Raw genomic sequence first — 21,665 nt, 5'->3', positions numbered from 1 at the left:
CTACCAGCTAAAGTTGAATGGACGCATAGTCTCTCACTCTATACGCCGGTTGAAAATGTTAATACATTCATTCAGGGCAGAAATACTCAAGTCTTCAAAACTACATGTCTAATAACTACAATTCTGATTGGGACTTCCCCCGAACCAAAACCAAAACACAATTTAAGTTTATTTAGACGAAAGCAAAACAAAAAAACATAATAATAATAATATTCTGGTGACTAGTTTTACCAAGATTTATGCGAAAATACCAATCAAATAAAATCAATTAACGCCAAACAGTTCAAAACCAAAATTTAAGACACAGATTGACACGCGTTTGTTTAAACTAACATTGAAGTGCTACTTATTGTTGTTATTAAATTATTAAAATTATCTCAAACAACTTTTACTTCGAAAAATTTCCATAAAGTTATTTTAACTATTTTAAACCAAAGGCTGAAATGTTAAACACAGAAATTGTGACCTTGGCATGTGATTAATATTTTCGTTTTCGATCTCATGATGTAAGCTGTGAAAACGTGTTAACAATGTTAGGAATTTCAGAAGTTACAAAGGAGTTATCATAATTTATTTTTACCTCAACATAATTCAGCGCAGGAAATAAAGAAAAAATTAGGCTTATTTGACTATGTAGTAACCGTGCGCATTTGTTATTGAAGCAATAATTTATTGTTATANTTTGGTACAGATTCATACGTGAATTTAGAAATATTCCGTCCGATGGAACAATTAATGAACTGCAAAGGGGTAGTTGAACATAAGCTTTCAATATCGATGGAAGTGTTCTCATTAGCAACCATCCTTTCGAGTAAGGTTGATCCTCTTTTATACAAAATTCTTAAATTAGAATATGTTAAAGGTTGTGCAGGGCACAACATAACAGAAAAACAATTGTTATCAACACAAACATTGCTTCCGGATTTAACAAAACAAATTTGTAAAGACTTACAGTTGGAGGTGGTGATACTCGCCTTAGAGAGGGGGTCTCTCCAAAGCCCTCTCAAGATTGGTTTCCCGATGAGTCCGGTCGTTTCGTTCCCTGAAAATACACAGATGGTGGCGGCACCCGGACATTGGGCAATTCTGGCTTCTGGGATGTCATTTTTGGGCGTGGGGATGACGTCTACTAATGAAGAAGGTCAACAGTCGCAGCCATCGGGGTGTGTGATGTGTTTCCTTTTTTACGAGGTCGTTCCGTCACACTACTCTGTCTGTCCAAAAATTCTATCGTTCCAGCAATACTTCGATTGTTAACGGTGGCCCATAAAGATTGAATATGTGTTGGGAACAGCCTCATAATTTCTGAGACAATAATACTGTCGGGTAAAGGAGGAGTGAAACATCGGTAGGCGCTGACATGTTTAACAAAATATTCACTCATAGAGGACCTTCGGTTAGGATGATATTTCAAGGAACCAAGATGTAGTCGTTCCGCATATTGTCCTTCCTCTGGCCAATAGAAAGATAATAAATCTGCTTTAATGTCTTCAAAGACCATCCATCCATCAGATTTGACTGAACACCAATCCCCAGCAGTCTCAATAAGGCAAGATTTGACGATGTCTAGTTTTTCAGAGGGAGTAGCCCCTACAGACGTGAAAAATTGTTCCAGCTTGTTCATAAATTGTACGGGATTCTGCGAGTCGGGTGAGGATAACGTGGGCTTTTCACACGTTGCCATTGTGAGACTTCGCTGGCTCAGAGACAAAGCAACACGCTTCCAATCTCTTATCGTTGCTACGTCATCCGGTACTGGATCTCTTACAGGTCATTTCTAAGGGGGCTCGAAACAGTGGCTGTCAAGGTTTGCCTACGTTGTGGTTCAATAAAAGTGCTACTGGCAGGAGGTAAAAATACCGCTTGAAAAGACTCGTTCATTTGTTGTTGTTGTTGTTGTATGAAGTTAGTCGTCATCTCAAACTATTGCTGAAGAAGTCTCATAAGGTCGGCTACAGTAGGCTGAGCTTGGGATTCGGCCGTTCCTCCTTCTGGTACCTCAGAAGCAGATGCGCCCCTTAGGTCCAAAGGTAGAGAATTGTTTTCGAATATTTTTTGTTAAATTGATAAAAGCAGAAACACTTACAAGCGGGAGCAGAAGCGGTAGACCGTAGATAGTAGACCGTGTGAAAATGTTTTTTTTTATATAGATTATTTTCAAGAAGGGCAAGTCTTCATAAGACACCCCCTGAAGGGAGACAGTGTCGGATTTTTACCGACTAAAGCCCCTCCTCGAGTGGGGAGATAAAACTTGAGCGTTACTCATCCCCGGGAAGAGAATGGAAGGTTCGGATTTGGGAGAGGGTTGAGTAGGGAAAATAGTAAAGCGTGGGGAAATTTGGGTGGGGAGAACCGACGGAATAGGTGGTCCACCTCGGAAGTATCGGGTGGACACTCGCGCTAAAAAGCGAAGCTAGGAGTGGCTCATTGTATGAAAGACAGGGCCTTCTAAAACGGTCGTTTGGCTTCGGGGCGAAGTTGGACAGTGTCGAGATAGTAGGGTTTGCGTGGCCTGACACTGAGACTCGGAGATATGCTTCGAATTAAATTGCAGCCTCAGCGAGAGAAGGTAAACCGGTTTCTTTCAAAATTTGGGTAATTCTAACGAACCGGTATTGTTTAGTGCGGAACGAAGGATCCGCATGTAGGTGCCTTGCAGAAGTTTTAGGCGGTGGGGAAGGGCGCAGCCCCAGACGGGAATGGCGTAGGAGCAAATGCTACTGTTTATTGCGTTAAACCCACGGATTATCGAATGTTGGGAGATGGAGTAGTTTCGGAAGAAAGGCTTTAGTGTGATGAATGCACCCATTGCCTTGTTACGCTTAGTTGCGATGTGGAGCCGCCAGTTTAGTGTCCTGTCGAAAACGGCGCCTTTATATAGAGTAAATAAAAAAATATTACCTTTTGGTTTCCAAGATCGAATTTTTATAATAAAAAGACAAAAATAAAATATAAACTAACTAAGAAAAGAGGACCAAACTTACCTTTTGTTTTTACCCAATTTGAACAATATTAGTCGTCACGTAATCACTTAAATTCTTTTTTTTCTTTCTATTCAATTTTTTTCTTACTGTACTCAACAAGAACTTCTCTCGCATTCCTCAACTTCTGTCTCGTCGACCCATACCTATCATCACTATCCTCTCTTTTCCCCGGGACTCTCGCGCTGTTTTTTTTTCTTTTTTAAACGTAGATCGAAACAGTTTTTTTTTATATCGATCCACAGGATCTCCTGCAGGAACTATCACGTAAACCGTAAGTAGGTGATATTTTCAGATAGTCGTAAGCTTTATGACTTGCGTTGAGGAACACTAATGATTAATATGCCTCTTGCCTTTTTAATTACGTTAAATATACTAGTCAGGTACACCTAAGGTATTATATGATGCATGTATGAATACTACATGGACAGTTACACCACAAATATATTAGAAGGGAAAGATATCGAAACAATTACCTACTAAATTGAAGGCAGCATATATTATAAGTGTGTTAAGACAAAAAAGCGGTCAAGTGCAACTCGATTTTACTTTGTATAGGTACTCGGTATTACTGGTCTATTTAAAGTTCCGTTTTGTTAACATGTAAAACATAATGTCTACTTGTATGAAGAAAAATAGCCTTTTATAAGCGAAAACACACAATCGTGGTCATAAACACATACATATTTGTTTATGTTTTTCCACCTATCGTCAAAATAATGGGTTGTTCGGAAAGTCATTTCGTTTTTTCCCGACAGAGGATTTAATTGTATTCTTTTGCAACCAACTTCACATATAAGCCGTATAATTTTTATATGCTTTGAGAGCTCATATAGCAAGGCTTGTGTGTGAAAAATTCCAATTAATTCTACGCAGTAGTTTTTGGTTGGTGCCCTTTTAAATATGGAGAGCGATAAGCAGCATTTTCGACATATCTTACTGTTTTACTACAGAAAGGGTAAAAATGCTGTTCAAGCCAGAAAGAAATTGACTGATGTGTATGGAGAAGGTGTGTTGACAGTACGCCAGTGCCAGAACTGGTTCGCTAAATTTCGATCCGGCAATTTTGATGTCGAAGATGCACCACGTTCGGGAAGGCCGGTTGAAGCTGATAAAGACGCGATAAAGGCATTAGTTGATGTGAACCGGCGAATAACAACACGAGAGATCGGATTGAGGTTAAATTTATCAAATTCAACAGTTTATGACCACTTGAAAGGTCTGGGATTATCCTCGAAGCTCGATGTATGGGTTCCCCATGTTCTCACAGAGAGAAATCTGTGTCGCCGCATTGACGTCTGCGATTCGCTTCTCAAACGTCACGAAAATGATCCGTTTTTGAAGCGCATCATCACTGGGGACGAAAAATGGGTTGTATACAACAACGTCAAACGCAAGAGGTAATGGAGGAAAAAAGATGAACCGGCTCAAACCATTTCCAAAGCCGATATTCACCAAAAAAGGTGATGCTGTCTGTTTGGTGGAATTTTAAAGAAATCGTTTTTTTTAAGCTTTTACCGGATAACACAACGATTAATTCGGAAGTCTACTGTCATCAGCTGGGCAAACTGAATGATGCACTTCAACAGAAAAGGTCAGAACTAATCAACAGGAAAGGTGTAGTGTTTCACCAAGACAACGCGAGACCTCACACAAGTTTGGTCACTCGCCAAAAGCTTTTACAGCTTGAATGGGATACAATGCTACACCCACCATATTCTCCAGACCTGGCACCATCGGATTATTATTTGTTCCGGTCACTCCAAAATTTTTTAGACGGTAAAACCTTCACCTTAAATGAGGAGGTCAAAAACCTCCTCGATCAGTTTTTTGCCAGCAAAGACCAAAAATTTTATGAGCGTGGAATTATGCTACTACCAGAAAGAGGGCAAAAGGTGTTGGACCAGAACGGTCAATATATAATTTAATAAAGTATTTGTTTATTATACGAAAACTGTCTTTCATTTCCACAAAAAAAAAAACGAATGACTTTCCGAACAACCCTATAGTTTATTAGAAGCATAAGTGCCTCATTTTGTATTTATGTATACTAGAAAGTTCTAAAACGAAACTTCCACATCCTTCCCAAACAATGTTCCTCACAGAAGTTGTAATACCACATACAACCAACCTTGGTTGATAGACACAGTCAGAAAGTAGTCGATTTTCAACTGTTTTTATAATGATAAACGTAGCATTCCAGTATTTAATTTAAATTTTAAATTCACAATAACCAACCATGGTTCTCACTCATGGAACCGAGAACTGTAAAATTCCATTTCTAGACTAAATTTAATAAACAGATAAAAATCTAGAAATGGAAATTTACAGAAAATGTACTACTAACCGTTTATAATTCTTAATTGCGGTTATTGTCATTATTGTAAGGTCTTTAGCCCACCGACTGACTTGACACGCACCTCCATTTCTTCCTAACATGAGCTAATCGTCACATTTCTTAAAAACTGGAGCAACCTACTTCTCTATTTGCTGTTTCTACATCTAGCATATTTCTGACTAGTCCTTTAAGTGTCCCTTTAACCTATCTCGCCTATTTTATCTATCCATAACGTCCCTGTAACACGACCTTTCAAACGCTTCTATTTTTCTTTTCTTTCCAAAATGTAGCTTCCACCATCTACGTTGCAATCCCATAAAGAACCATGCTCCTTAAGTACAGCGTACACTTCTGAATTTCGAAATTAATCAATCTCTAACACTGACGTGATTACTTTTATTAAAAACGACTCGTCTCTGCGCTATTTCCCTCCTCAATTATATTACCTAACTCCCTAAATATCAAAATTAGCAATTTTTTTTAGTTTTTCGTCTTCTACTTCTATATTACTTATAATCTTACTTTCAAGTCCCTTACATGCCAATATTTCTGTTTAATTTTTTATTAATTTTCATATTAATGCTCGCCTACCAGTGCTGCTTCCATTTTACTTAAAGTCAACTCTAAGTATCCTACATAAATTCATTTCATCACATTGACCCTTTTCCTCTATGAATTTCCTAAAGGAACTGAATATTTCGTAACCCTACACTTACATTTCTGTGTGTCATTTTGCTTACTATATCAACAAGATTGCAGAAATTTCTTATAAAATTTAGTTATTAACTTACCAAATCTTTCATCTCCAAGCGTTTCCCTGTTCGTTGTTGATGATCTTCGACGGAGATACTAACTGGAAACCAATCCATACAGGCCGTGGAATTCTAAAATCCACAAAACAGGATTTTGTCAAAAAAATGGTAGCATTTTTTATTTTTTTACTTCCTAATAACTAGAATCTTCACGATCCTTCGGCGAAAGATTTTATCAACTTGGTAACGATCTATTACTTGCTATCCTAAATAACCTTACCTCGTAACAAAAGACTTAAATACAATAAATTTACTTATGAACTGATTGACCAGTGTTTCTCAGTAAAGGGTAGGTATCTCACAAATATCAGAAGAATGACAAATGTTAATCCGAAAGTGGGTTTTGAAAGAATGAAATATAAAATAATATTAGCAGCTATCTAGTATTCAGTTTCCTTGGAAAAACTTTTTATGCTATTAAGTCCGTCCTTTAAATGACTTGTAAAAAGAAGTCACTTCTGTGCTCGCGAACGGTTAATTTAGAAATTCGAAAAAGGTTGTTAAAGGTGTATGTTTGGAGCACGGCGTTGTACGGGTGTGAAACATGGACAGTGGGAGCGGCGGAAAAGAAAAGGTTAGAAGCTTTCGAAATGTGGTGTTATAGGCGGATGATGAGAATATCGTGGGTAGAAAAGGTTAGAAATGAAGAGGTATTGGAAAGAATAGGAGAACAGAGGACTCTATATAGTCAATAAAAAATAGGCGAGATAGGTTGGTAGGACACCTTCTCAGGCATGAAGGTCTACTCAGAGACATATTAGAGGCAGAAACGGGAGTTAGATGGGTAGGGGTAGACCTAGATTAGATTACTGCTCGCAAATAGTTAAAGATGTGGGCTGTTCTAGTTTTAGGGAAATGCGAAGTTTAGCTCAGGATAGGAAAGAGTGGAGGTACGTGTCCAACCAGTCTTAGGACTGATGACCTTATGATGATGATGATGATAGGTATCCCTGGGGAAGTAAAACACTCATCGATTCATAAAGAAAGCGACTTTCCACAGCGATTACACATATACACAGATTATATCTATTTTTGCTTAGGAAGTATCACTTCAAACAAGACCTTTTTATGAATGACACTTCTCCATAATATTTTCTGTTTGCAAATGGTATTTCCGTTCCAACGCTAAGTTTAAACGTCGAAATGTATAAATAGTAACTGGGATATTTTTAGTTCGGGTCAACTATTACCCAACGAACCATTAACTTTCTTCTAACGTACTCAAGTCAAAGAAATAGGAAATCCGATGCTTTGACCTAATAAAATTAATACATTTCTAGATCTAACCAACTGTAATAACTCATCCTAATCTAAAGTTCATTTTACACATTGTTTCCTCTCTGAGTTTCGATTTTTATTTATTCAATATTTTCGGGTACTATTCATCCATGCATTTTTTAGAAGACAAAAAATTAATTGAAATACACATTGTGGCTAAATAGTTTTAGCAACAACAAACATAATAATAAGTTGGTCTTTTAAATGAACTGTTAGCTCGTGCGGTCTAAATATAGAATACGTTTACAATATAAGCAGTCTATAAAAAGCAAAATTCAACTTTGCTTATTTTTATGGTTATATTTCACCTAAATGAGTACAAATTTATGTAAAATATTTCAAAAATCCATATTTAAGTAGGTATGCTCAAATACTCATACAGTATTATGATCTACCTAAAGAACGCATTGATAGTTTAAAATTCCTTGTTAGGTTGATGACTACTATACACGTCACGAATATATAAATGAATAAGTAACTGAAATCACTGACAAGTGTCCAATCTTAAAGTGACCACCAATAAAGACTTTTAGAATTATTTAATCATATCGCAACATGACTCCATCAATTACCATTCAAAACTATACCCATTGCCAGAATCTGTAGTGGATTTAAAGTGCATCGCGTTGCGGTCTTCAGATTCGCCAAAGCACATTGTGTTGACGGTTACAAGACACGAATTTTATATTTTAGAGGAACCAGGCAACACTTCAGCGAGTTCTGAACAAGTATTTAAACAATCACATCACAAGTTTCGCATTGTGTCTTCTTAAGTTAGCCTAGGGTTGCCATCTCTAAAATTTGGAAACCAGGACAAGACGCGTGAAAACCCCGGATTTCAGAGTCCAGAACCCGGACAACAGGTTTTTTTAAACATAGTCAGTGCAATAAAAAGCGTTGAAAATGTCATAAATCACCTTTTTATTTATTTTCAGACCTTAAAATTAAATTTAGTCATTTTTTATCATCATTTTACATGTACCTAACAAAACAGAATCTTATTACAGTTTGTTATAAATTGTTTTAATAATCAGTTAGATTTTTTATCCTTAAAATAAAACTCAAATTATTAATATACTTTGTTATGAAAACAAATCCTTATAAAAATATGAAACCTAAAAAAAATAAATTATACGTTGGGGGGGGACGGTGAATATAACGACTCGGTTCGTCGGTTGATCGTGGTGTGTGCGAGCACAGTAGGTATGTCGCGGGAGGCCCAAGACTTTCAATTTTTAAACCCGGACTACAAATAAAGGCCCACCTGGACGCTCCCCGGATGCCCTCTAAACTAGGACAAATTCGGGGAAACCCGGACGGATGGCAACCCTAAGTTAGCCACAACCTATTGCGGACATGTTTGCGAATGCCACGATGCGAATTTTGTATTGTGAATAAACGCAATATGCCACAACGCACACAAAAATTCACAGTACAAATTTCGCGTTGCAATCTTTTTTGTCGTGTCGTGGGTACGTGTTTCCGAGGACATTGACGAGGATTTTCTATTGTGAATGAACGTGAGATGCCACAATGCGCACCTACGTCTTTCGCGTTGCGGTCACTTTATGTTGTGTACACGTCTGTGAGTGCCCCGACGCGAAATTTGTATGATGAATAAATATGAGATGTTACAACGCGTCATAGATCAATACTGAACGAATCACAACACATAATTCGCGCTGTAGTCTTTTCGGGGTTGCTAAAAATCATTGTGTACATGTCTGCAACAGCAATGACGCGAATTTTGTATTGTCAGATACCACAACGCGTACAAAAATTCACGGTACCTACATCTACACGTACTACATTGTACGGCTTTCGCGTTGCGGTCATTTTAAGTTGTATACATATCTGTGAGTGCCCCAACGCGAAATTTGTATCATGAATAAATATGAGATGTTACAACGCGTTGTAGATCAATACTGAACGAATCACAACATAAAATTCGCGTTGTGGTCTTTCTAGGGTTACTAAAAGTAATTGTGTTCATGTTTGAGAGAGCCATGACGAGAATTTTGTATTTTAAATGAACATGACATGCCACAACGCGCACAAAAATTCACATTTTTCACACAATTGAAATTTCGCGTTGCGGTTTTTTTAGGTTGCGAATGACATGAGCCTGAGGTAGCACATCGCGTCGTACATTAATACAGTATTAAAAGTATCGCAGAACAAATTTCGCGTTGTGGCCTTTTCAAGTTTGTTAGAACACTGTTTGCAAGGGATAAATTTCGAAAGCCCCAACGCATTTTGGTTGTTTTTCTTCACACATATGCTTTTGTACTTTCTTATTGGTGTATTTTTTGATATTGGTAAGGTGATTTCTCAAATTACAACTTCTATACAGTAAGTTAGTATCTACATTCATACATTACTGTTGCCATTTTGCGAACTTGTTTATATACGTACACCTAGGAAGCATATCGAGTTCATGAGGAAATGCTCGGCAGTTCGTAAAACGTAATGCATAATATCACGTATGTATACAGAAATATACGCATGTAGGTACATGTTTTGTAACAACCACAAATGCATTCAACAGATACGATACTGACTTGGGTTTGCACTCCTACATGATTATCATCCTGCTGATAAAGCTAAACTTTGCTCTCCCTGTGGGAAAACTAATACTGATGCCATATCTGCATATCTAATAATAAAAGTGCAGGTATAATGTTTTTATTTTGTCTAACGTAAATGTATTTGCTTATAATTTATTAACAATACAAAAGACTTCTGTACTTTTAAGGACAACACTAACATATGCGTATAATGTTTCCTACTACTATACTCCGACTTGCTGTTGATAAAACGGTTTTAACAACATGTACCTGTCTACATGTACAGGACGTTCTTGTTCACGATTACTTTAAACAGTGTCCTGACAATAATCTTACGTAAAGTAAGTACAAGGTAGTCATTTTCTAACGAACGAAATTGCAGGTAAAAAAAAGTGTTTGTAAACATAATATTGTCATTGGTATTAACCGTTTCTAATCGATACGTAATACAGTTAATTACAGTAACATGAAGGTTACCGATTTGCTGCTTTATGATATAATGTATACAACTGAATTGCCTGAATTTATTGTCACATCGACTATAGACAGATCTTTCAACTTAATCTTTATAATTTTCAAATATAAATTAGACACCAGAGCAATTCAGTCAAACCTATTATTTATTTCCTTTGGATTGGAAGGTATTACAATTCAGTTTTTTGTAACTCTACTTTTGTTCTTTCATTCTTACATTCAAAGCCCAACCACGTTATCTAAAGTAAGGACGCAACCAATTGGAACGTACTCCTAGAAACACCCTACTGATTCTGTCAAACCTACTTTATGCCTTTTCAAACCACTAGACAATCGGCATATATCCATTGAACCAAGAATGGGAGCATTTTTAATTTAGAATTTATATTGCTGCTTTAAATTACTGCTTGGACAGAAACGATTGATATATGTGGAGTGTTTAAAAAAAAAAGATAATAAAGTAGAAAGTCCATTTGTAAAGGTTTCATGAGTGATACCAGTTGAATAATATAAGTAAGCAATGCGGTTGTTGTAGGCTAGTTTTAATTAGGTGTGGTATTACGATCGAAGGTGTGCTAAAGGTAATTTTGTCATTGCAGAATATGTAGGAAGTAGTACCAATCGAAACACAAATAATAATAGAGGTATTATTTACACGCAACTGACAATGTTCCAATAAAAGATTTCTTAACCAGGTTTTATAAGAATACCTACGTGATGTAGAATAATGAAAATACGTTTAAGATTGCATTTGAATAACAAAGACAAGTCTATTTAGGTAAGTACTTCAAGTATATTTATAAATTCTAACGTCTGTCTGTCCTTGTGTTCAATTTTTTACTCATCTCGTAATATCTATCTTTTTACATACATACATATGTAATATCTCTTTACTTGTATACAACATAAGTTTTGTTGGACAAATTTTGACCCAGTTACACTATTATTATTTTCGTTGGGGTAAAGTACTTTCGATTTGGATGTACAGATAGAGGACCATATTGACCAAACAATATGACCTATAGGTTTAGACCATAGCTGAGCCAGTTCTATTCCAGCTCCATCTGTCTCGGTTCAAGTCTTTCTGGGGTTTCCTTGGATCACTTAGGCAAATACTGGGGCAGTAATATTCCACGTCTTAATTTTGTCCGTCTCATTTTACTTACCCCAACCACTACTCATGCATTCCCATGATTCTTAAAAGATGATTAAGGAGGGCTTTCCACCCTACCTTCCGACTGCCCGTCCATCAGTACCTATTAATAGCTGGTGGGAATGAAACGCTCAAATGTTTTCTAATTTTGTTTTGTTGACATCTTGGAGGATGTCATCAGAAATAATGTTAACAGAAGATGCAACATTTCAAGAATAAGAACGTGAAATGTTAAAAGCATGAAGCAAGTAGCGAAGTTAGAAAATTGAAAAATTGAGATGGATCAGTTTGAATTAGACATAGTGGATATCAGTAAGGTCAGGCACATCTAATTGGAAGCAGTAGTGGATATAGTAGGTAGTAGACAACAGGTGCAAAGAAGTAGACGAAATATTTCAAGTAGGTTACACTTTATTACATTGTTAACATTGTTAAGTCCTAAGTTTTTCTCTTTTTGTTTTGTACTTAAAATATTTTTAATTTAAATTCACATTTGTAATTTTAAATAGTGTCTAAGTTAGTGACAACAGGACCAGTTTACATTTTACCTGGGTATTCACAGAACCCTTATAAACTGGAAAGAAATGTTGTATGGCGATTGTGCTCACATTTAATGATAGGGCTTTCCATATTCTGTGTTATATTCAGTTTCTAGTTATTCACCCCCGCTAAAATAATATACACCAATTTACCTGTTGGTAGATATAGTTGCATAGTACATTAAGAATCAGACATTCACATTTCATCTTTCAATCAAGTAAGTTTTGCATCCAGTAACCATCCAAAATAGTTTCCATTGTCGGACGAATTTTGATAGTTTTAATTTAGACGTTGAAGTTTAGTTTTAATTGATTAGAATAGAAGTTCCAGTAAATGTTTTAAATAAAACAGTGAATTTTTATTCATCAACAAAATCACGATCCAATTTAACTAGTTGCATAATATTAATTTGGCGTGCAACGTACAACGTTTGTACAAACATATTAACAGCTAGCAAAGAGGAGTTAATAGTAGCTTTAAATAAAATGGAAGAAGTATTGACGCTGGGGTTATGGTAAAAAATCAATAAAAATTAAACAAAAATATTAATATGTAAGTTATGTAACGATTAGAATAGGATACGAAAAACTGTCTGATAGAGTCTCAGGATAGGAACGCCGCCAAAACCATCACCATTTGGATTGGTTCGAATGGACTAAACATATTCACTCAGTAATGTTTTATACGTGTATACATGGATATGTACTCAGAAAACTTAACGCACAGATAACTCTATATCCCCTTACAAATAAACCGATAACACTCTCGTTTTTCTAGTATCAGATACACCACCCGTTTTGGCATTGGTTAATTACATTACAAAAGCCACAGTCAACATTTGTCAAAATCCTCGTTTATTCAAAATGGTATACAAACGTGTAGGTATCTATTTTAGTAACCGAGATTAGATAAAAATAACTGCACGTCCATGAATTGATCCCTATTGATAACGATTTTTACTGTTTATATTGTCAGTATATATAGTTTGTGGTTACATACTCCCTTTATGGCAAAGTAAATAATCGTCTTAGTTTCAACATTATTACGTATTTCGTGGTATCCTCCATATTTTAGCGGATGTTATGAAAGTTTAATAAACTTAGGTTGAAGCCCAATGCCTAGAGAATATAAATAATGTGAATGCAATAAATTATCTGACTAATTCGTAAATCGGAAGAAAGGGCCTTATTTCTGATGGCATCCTTTAAGATGTTAAAAACAAAACTAGAAAATTTTTGCGTTTCATTTACTAATACTGATGGAGGTGCAGTCGGAGGGTAAAGCAGAAATCCCTCTTCAACCTCTTTTTAGGAATCGTGGGAATGCAAGGGTAGTGGTTGGGGTAAGTAAAAATGCGACGGTCGAAATCAAGACAGGACAGAGTGAATATTACAGCCCTAGTAATTTGCTTAAGTGATCCAAAGAAACCACTAAAAAACCTGGACCAGGGCAGATGCATACTGAATAAAACCGGGGTCCTCCCGAATGCTCAGCAATTGTCTGAACCTCTAGGCTATGCCCCGATGGGTAAACGAAACCGTCTTTTCATGGGGCTTATAAAGCCAGAACTTCGGATGAAGATCAATTTTATTGTTAGTTTGTGTTGTTCTGAGTTCATCACAACGCTAGGTGAACCAGAGGGCCATAAAATTATTGCAGTTGCCAGAACCAATAACAAATATAATTAAGTAGGTAGGTCAATATTATTCAATGTAAGATATAAGAAATCGATTTTGTTCTTCTTTGTCCCGGAATTCAACCTGCAAATCTGGCAACTCTAATTCGAGGTGATTGCTGAATGACAGTGTGGCGAAATAATAAATAATTAACGGAGGTTTTTTGCAATCGACATTTGGAGTTACAAAAAGTAAACGCAGCACCTATGATGCAATTTCTACATAAAATAGTTTATAGTGTAAAAATTAGATCGACATTTTTTACAGAAGATAATGTCAAAAATTGAAAACGATTTGCTTTTCTTTACACAACCTATCTTTTATTTATTACACTTCTGGAATATTATACAGCTTAACACTTTTCAAACAAATTAACGAGTGAAGGTCTTTTTTGTGAGCTTATTACTGAAGTAAACATTACTGATATTGATTCTTTTGGTTTTTTTTTCATGCCCTTGACACTTCACCCTTCAGCATATGAATAGATTTGGGCGTATGTAGTTGCCAAGCAAACAATTTCTGGAGTACCTAAGGGTAATGAAAATCGGAAAATGAACAATAAAAACAGAACAGAACCATAGACAAGAGTGTACAAAACTGATTTTACTTGTCCGTACGCTGGGCGAAAGCGATCGTTAAAATTTACCATCGATCTATATTTAAAATGACTTATGCTGATGCATTATTGGGAAACTCACCTTCGGATTTAAAACAGTAAAAATATTATGTGTGCATTTAATAAATGAAGTAAAAGTATCCTTTGTTTTTGTTCGAGTCCTATTCATCAATTCGTTTTACTCAAAATTCAGTTTCTTTTTTTGAAATAATAGTTTCTTTAAGAATCAAAATCTTTTGTTTCGATTTCGAGAAGGGTTTCTTTTGTGCCTATGCGTAAAATAGTGTTATAGATGGCACTGTTATAAATCATGAAGTAAAAAGGGTAAACAAATTGGTCAGCATGAAGGCTGTCATAAATTCATGTCTTGTAATGTGCAGGTCCATCGAGGACTCAAAGCGATTCATTTTATTGCCCCATAAATGTAAACTTTCACTCGAAACTGGGTCAGATGGTGAAATCTGGGACTATTGTCTCTACCAGAACCACCCCCAGTGGTAATGACCAATGAAGCTTGTCATCCATAATATTTAGGAAGGGACTCCTACACTCCACCCCCTTTATTTGCATAAGTTAAGTTTATTTAAGTCTTAGTTTTTAAGTTCTAAGACAGACTCACGAAAGACAGATTCAAATTGAGATTAACAAGACTCACACAGACAGACTCACACAGATTAAGAGTCACAAGAAAGATTCAGATTCGATGTATATAGTGTAAAGGTGTACAGTAGGTGTAAATTCAATATATAATTCCACAAATCAAACGTCTATGCGTTCTTCTTTCAACTAAATGCACTGCTAATTAGTTTTGGTGGTGCCGCTTTATTCTGCCCTACTGATAAGTATCAGCAGGATATTGCCGAATACGAGCCCTTACAAGGCGACGAAACAGTTTTAATAAAAAGAAAATCATGTTTTAATCTGTAGGAATCGACTTGTCAATCTTCAATATCATACAAGAATAGACATAATAGCCAAAGCAATATCGGTCAACTTTGACACCTTCTGGTAGAAAAATTATTAGGTAAGGAAATCTGGAAATTCTATTCAAATACTATTCAAAACCACCCCCTCTATTAATTTCTCTGTTACAATCAGAGATGGTTTATTTTTAAAAACGCAGATATATTTTAGTTCATCGTCATCATAAGGTCTTCAGCCTGATTGGACACGCACCTCCTACCTGCTCTTCCTATATATAGGGTGTCCCAGTTATAATAATTAATATTTATACCACAGATTCCTACGGACATTTGGAACATAAAATGTTATAACACTTTTGACTTTTGAAACAAAATAAAAAATTATAAAATTATAACAGTTTTGATGCCGGCCCTGCACAATCGCAAATTAATTACGATTGCCAGCTGATCGTAGAAAAATTCACCTTCAGTAGGTCGGAATCAGCTGCTTTTTGGGGTGATGTTATTGTTTATGTTTGGTATTAAGTTACGGATCAGCCGAAGAAAATGCACTCGCGTTAAGGTCCATTAGATGACTGAAAATGTTAGAAAAACTACGTATCTATCACAATCGAAAATCCCATGATCGTAAACTGAAGTGGACCTAATGTAGCCCATGACGTCGAGTATTATGATATTTTAAATAGAAAAGAAATTTTAACGACTACGGAATAGTTAGAAGCGGTGCACAAACAACCCTCACCACCCAGCGTTTGGTAAAGGTTTGTAACATAACGTACTAGTGTACGAAAACAAATGTATGTGTTATGGTTGTAAAAGTTGAGACAAGATGCAGACCTACTTTGACCATTCACATGTGTTAAACGTTAGTTTTGCCTGGCAGGGCTCATTAACCCCACGTGGGGTAATACAAGGATGTGTCCAGAAGGACCAAGTTGGTTATTTTGTTTTCATTAAATGTAAAAAGCTAAATATTGATATAACCTCGTATAATTACACTGCTGGAAGTGACTGGAATAAATACACATAATGTCGTAGTTTCTAACAGGTTGTTCAGTTTGCTTTGGATTGTTGTGGAATTTACTTGTTTGTTAGTGTTAGTTTATTTATTTAGTGGTCATTTCATAAAAGACTATTACAATAAGGACAATTAGTAATGGGATAGTGCATTCTAGTACGGTTCTTATTCAACCGTCAGTTGGTGGTGAGTTAGATTACCAATGCCTATCGGATAATTCGAAATATTCCCGGTATCTGGGCCAAAATTAGCAGCAACTGGGTACGTCGCTGTCAGTGTTGCATTGAAGCGAATGGCGTACAATTGAAACATTTTTTAAAAAAGGTACGCTTTTCTTTTTCACTTTTCCCTTTTTTTTACAGGGTGGAAGTGCATTCGGCCTCTTCCCGGGAGGTACTTGTTACATCCACACTAGATCAGCTGAGCGATATTGGTCGCCTAGATCCAGGCCCGTAATGAAACAAATTGTACGTTCAAATTTACAAAGACGATTTGCGAGCTCAATTGTCACTGGATTGAAAAACTGTATAACACTTTTTTGTTGTATTTTGTGTCAGGAAGCCATGTTTTTTTTTTTTAATTATTATAACTGGGACACCCTGTATATATCTTGTCACCAGCTTCATATTTCTCGAACACTAGAGCAATCTATACCTCAAACTATTTGCGAACAGTAATCTAATCTGGGTCTACCTACCTATGCCACAATAGCTTCTAATTAATTTGCCTTTAACTAGCCCTTCATGCCTGAGAAGGTGCCCTACCAACCTATCTCGCCTATTTCTTATTGATTTTCATAACGCCTTCTATTCTCCTATTCTTGTTAATATATCTCCTTAGTTCTAACCTTTTTTGTCCACATTATTCTTAATATCCTCCTGTAACACCACCACTTCTCAGACGTTTCCAACCTTTTTTGTATCCATCGTCCATGTTTCACACTCATGCGGAACCGTGATCGTTTTCGAATTTTCAAATTAACCAATCTCGTTTTGAACTTGAAATTTTGTTTTAATATAACTTTTATATATGAAATTCTGTATATTTTCTACCAAATATAACGAAAGCTCTGAAGAAAATTCTTTTGTAGGATCAGTATTGGTAGACCATCCTTCGTTAAAAGTATTAAGAAACTAAAGTGCTAAATTTAAGAAATACACCACGCATAATTTAAGCAGCTTTAATCAATTTTCTCATTATATGTATCAATACTTGTTTGGTTTCTATTATTACATATTAAGTTTTTGCATTGCTTAATGGGTCGTAATTAGACTTCTTATTTTTAGAATTTCATTAAAATGTATTAATAAACGATCGATTGGTTTTTCATTAACTTCTGGTTTGCCGCAGTACCTAATCGACTAACGTTAAATTAGTTTTTTCTTATACAACTTGTTATTTTTACGCGAACACCTACTGTTATCCAATTGCTTATTAATAAATCTTTTAATAGCTATGAATATACATACATACATACATATACAATGTTGCCTGCACGCCATCAATATCAAGACTTCATTAATTATTATCCAACCTAATCTATTTATTAAAACAACGGAAATTTTCTAAAGATGGGGGGTTGATCGATAGAGCCTATTTTTAGCAATCAAGATATTCTTTTGTATTTGTGTAACATTATTGGTATTATTCTGGACACGTACTACAGTATAGAAAGTGCTTTTTAACAATTGGCTAAAATTTTTGGAGTTACCTACGTAAGTAGTACTTAATAGGAGTTATTTTGCATTTCTGGTCATTTCTTGAAAACTACATAATTGTATCACGGAGATTTTTTAATATACTATAGTCTCCTATCTTTTTGGAAGGTGTATTATCATCATTAAATCATTTTGGTACTATACGTATTACTAAATACAGGTACCATACCAAAATGATTGGGTTAGCTAGCTGTCCCCGTAGAATAATAAATGCGCTGGTAAAACCAAAAAAGCAAACCCCCATTGCATCTAACATTTTCAAACCTTCTTGTAGAAAATTGATCAGAAAAATTAAACTGTTATATTAGAAAGACCAATAAAGTTCTAGTCCGGTAGTTGAATTGAAAGAAAAGAGAATCATCATAATATTGAACATCCTAAGAATTAATGGTAGTGGAAGATCTCTTCTTTATAGCCAGCTACATTAATGGTTGTAGTAAGATCACTTCTATCGCCAAAACTAGAGACCATGAAGCGGTCTGCATGTTAACGTGCATACTTTTATATATAGGGTTGTTCGGAAAGTCATTTCGTTTTTTCCCGACAGAGGATTTAATTGTATTCTTTTGCACCCAACTACACATTTAAGCCGTATAATTTTTATATGCTTTGAGAGCTCATATAGCAAGGCTTGTGTGTGAAAAATTCCAATTAATTCTACGCAGTAGTTTTTGGGTAAAAATGCTGTTCAAGCCAGAAAGAAATTGACTGATGTGTATGGAGAAGGTGTGTTGACAGTACGCCAGTGCCAGAACTGGTTCGCTAAATTTCGATCCGGCAATTTTGATGTCGAAGATGCACCACGTTCGGGAAGGCCGGTTGAAGCTGATAAAGACGCGATAAAGGCATTAGTTGATGTGAACCGGCGAATAACAACACGAGAGATCGGATTGAGGTTAAATTTATCAAATTCAACAGTTTATGACCACTTGAAAGGTCTGGGATTATCCTCGAAGCTCGATGTATGGGTTCCCCATGTTCTCACAGAGAGAAATCTGTGTCGCCGCATTGACGTCTGCGATTCGCTTCTCAAACGTCACGAAAATGATCCGTTTTTGAAGCGCATCATCACTGGGGACGAAAAATGGGTTGTATACAACAACGTCAAACGCAAGAGGTAATGGAGGAAAAAAGATGAACCGGCTCAAACCATTTCCAAAGCCGATATTCACCAAAAAAGGTGATGCTGTCTGTTTGGTGGAATTTTAAAGAAATCGTTTTTTTTAAGCTTTTACCGGATAACACAACGATTAATTCGGAAGTCTACTGTCATCAGCTGGGCAAACTGAATGATGCACTTCAACAGAAAAGGTCAGAACTAATCAACAGGAAAGGTGTAGTGTTTCACCAAGACAACGCGAGACCTCACACAAGTTTGGTCACTCGCCAAAAGCTTTTACAGCTTGAATGGGATACAATGCTACACCCACCATATTCTCCAGACCTGGCACCATCGGATTATTATTTGTTCCGGTCACTCCAAAATTTTTTTGACGGTAAAACCTTCACCTCAAATGAGGAGGTCGAAAACCTCCTCGGTCAGTTTTTTGCCAGCAAAGACTAAAAATTTTATGAGCGTGGAATTATGCTACTACCAGAAAGATGGCAAAAGGTGTTGGACCAGATTGGTCAATATGTAATTTAATAAAGAATTTGTTTATTATACGAAAACTGTCTTTCATTTCCACAAAAAGAAAACGAAATGACTTTCCGAACAACCCTATAGATAATGTTCTAAGACTTATGGTTGCACAGGAGACATCTGTTTAGTGGTAGTAAAGTTATACTGAGAGGGAAGGGGGTTCCCGTGCATCGGATGGGAGTGATGAGGTTCATCGATTGAAAAACGAAGGAATATAGAAGATGCGGTTAGTGTTTGGGAGAGTTTGGACGGCGTGGCTCTGCCCACACCCTAACTGAGATTTATTTTAAAAATAACCAAGTAACCATATATGTAGAAGTATATTTCTAAAATATTATAAAACCTTGTTTCGTGGACCCCATTCCAGAAAGAGGATAGGTGCGTGTGAGCAGGAAGAGCTCCAACGATAATAACGTTATAGTGAATGTGCTGGTAGGTCAGACATTTTATTTTCGTTTAGTTTTTTGTTTTTCTTCTACTCTATTAATACATTGACAATTAATTAATTAGTAGTAATTTAATCAAAGTGAATATTTAATAATGTTGGTGTAATTAATGATAACAAATAAAACTTAAAGTAAAAATTTCTTGTTTTTCTGTGAGCAGGATCTTACCCTGAGAATGCGAAGATAAGCGGTAACTAAGAGTATTAGAACTGACGCGCTAACCTAAGGAAATAGTAATACTTTCCTTGCGCGTATTTTAGTTATTATTTAGTTAATAAAACATCAGTATGCTTTTCAATATACTTCGTTAACTTTTGACAATGTAAAGCAATCTTTCTGTTATTTTCACTACTACTGGATTCATACTTTGTAAGAATCTACCTGGAGGAAGTGGTTACCCACATCTGTCTAAAAGGTTTTAATAATTTCATAGTGTTTAAATCATTAAAAATTAAAAATATCACCAATTTTATTGGATCCTCATATTCTCGAAATTGGATTCACAACAGTGAATTCAACTTACTTGAAGAAACTATTTTCTTGGCTGGATGGTCGTGGTTTTGAAATCATTCGCCCCTAAGTGGTTCTTTGGTTGATATTATCTTTCCAACAGTTTATTTGACTCAACAATAATCCTTGAAGATGCTTCTCACACTTATTGACGAAATATTGGAAAGAAGTCTCTAACCGTATTAGGGGGGAAGAGTACGAGACCATGATCATCAAGGGTGGAAAATAATTTCCTGACAACGAATGCCGGCCGCGAAATTAAGCGGTTACAATAGATACAACTTACCTTTAGCAGAAGTTGGTAATTTTCTTGACGCCTACGAACTGACTGGACAATCTTTCTCAAGCTGCAAAGAATACTGTTTGTTAGAGAGACTGTGACCATAAGATATACTGACAGAAACAATTAATTCATAATATAAATTACATCTACTAACCACAAAATATGCCTTGATGGATGAAACACATAGATTGAGTTGGTTTATTTGATCGACAAACACCATAGCACGAACACAGGCGTTGCAAATGTATTTCTATATCGTCTATAGGAATAATCAAACACGCAACTACATGTAATAAATGGCTGTACATCGTTGTAGGTCGAGCACACACACGTCGGAAATGTACTAGTGATTCTGCGTGATTGCGATTGTCTTAAGCACGACTACGCTTATTGGAGAAGAAGTCTTTACCAGACAAGAGCTTCAACGCAAGTTCGGGTAATTGCTCAGTAGATGCGGCTGGTGTGGGATGATAATTTATACATATCTAATGTAAACATCGAATTGCTGGAGATTAATTTTATGACGTCAGGAGCTAGTTCGCACTCACCCGACAATTTTCGTAACGTAGATATAAAACAATAATAATAGAATAAAAGAAAGATGAATAATATCAGAAATAAACTTTTCATTTAATGATCCTGCAATTACGTATAATATAAAAAAAAGAATTGATACATACCTTTTGTTTT

The 21,665-nt window shown here is 36.0% G+C and overlaps 1 long non-coding RNA gene across 1 annotated transcript; it reads right to left on the bottom strand.

Annotated features, from left to right (window-relative positions):
- Positions 1 to 6,115: 6,115 nt before the first annotated feature.
- Positions 6,116 to 21,538, bottom strand: LOC108740555. The gene is made up of 3 exons (XR_001938354.2): positions 21,130 to 21,538; positions 20,979 to 21,039; positions 6,116 to 6,203 (listed from the first exon to the last, which is right to left on the bottom strand). It is a non-coding gene; the product is annotated as an uncharacterized LOC108740555 (long non-coding RNA).
- Between the last annotated feature and the right edge of the window lie 127 nt (positions 21,539 to 21,665).

Source organism: Agrilus planipennis, unplaced genomic scaffold (genome assembly GCF_000699045.2).
Source record: "Agrilus planipennis isolate EAB-ADULT unplaced genomic scaffold, Apla_2.0 scaffold180, whole genome shotgun sequence".
Classification (NCBI taxonomy): Eukaryota; Metazoa; Arthropoda; class Insecta; order Coleoptera; family Buprestidae; genus Agrilus; species Agrilus planipennis.
The sequence above is the reverse complement of the archived record's forward strand: the minus strand, read 5'-3'. Positions and strand labels throughout refer to the sequence as shown.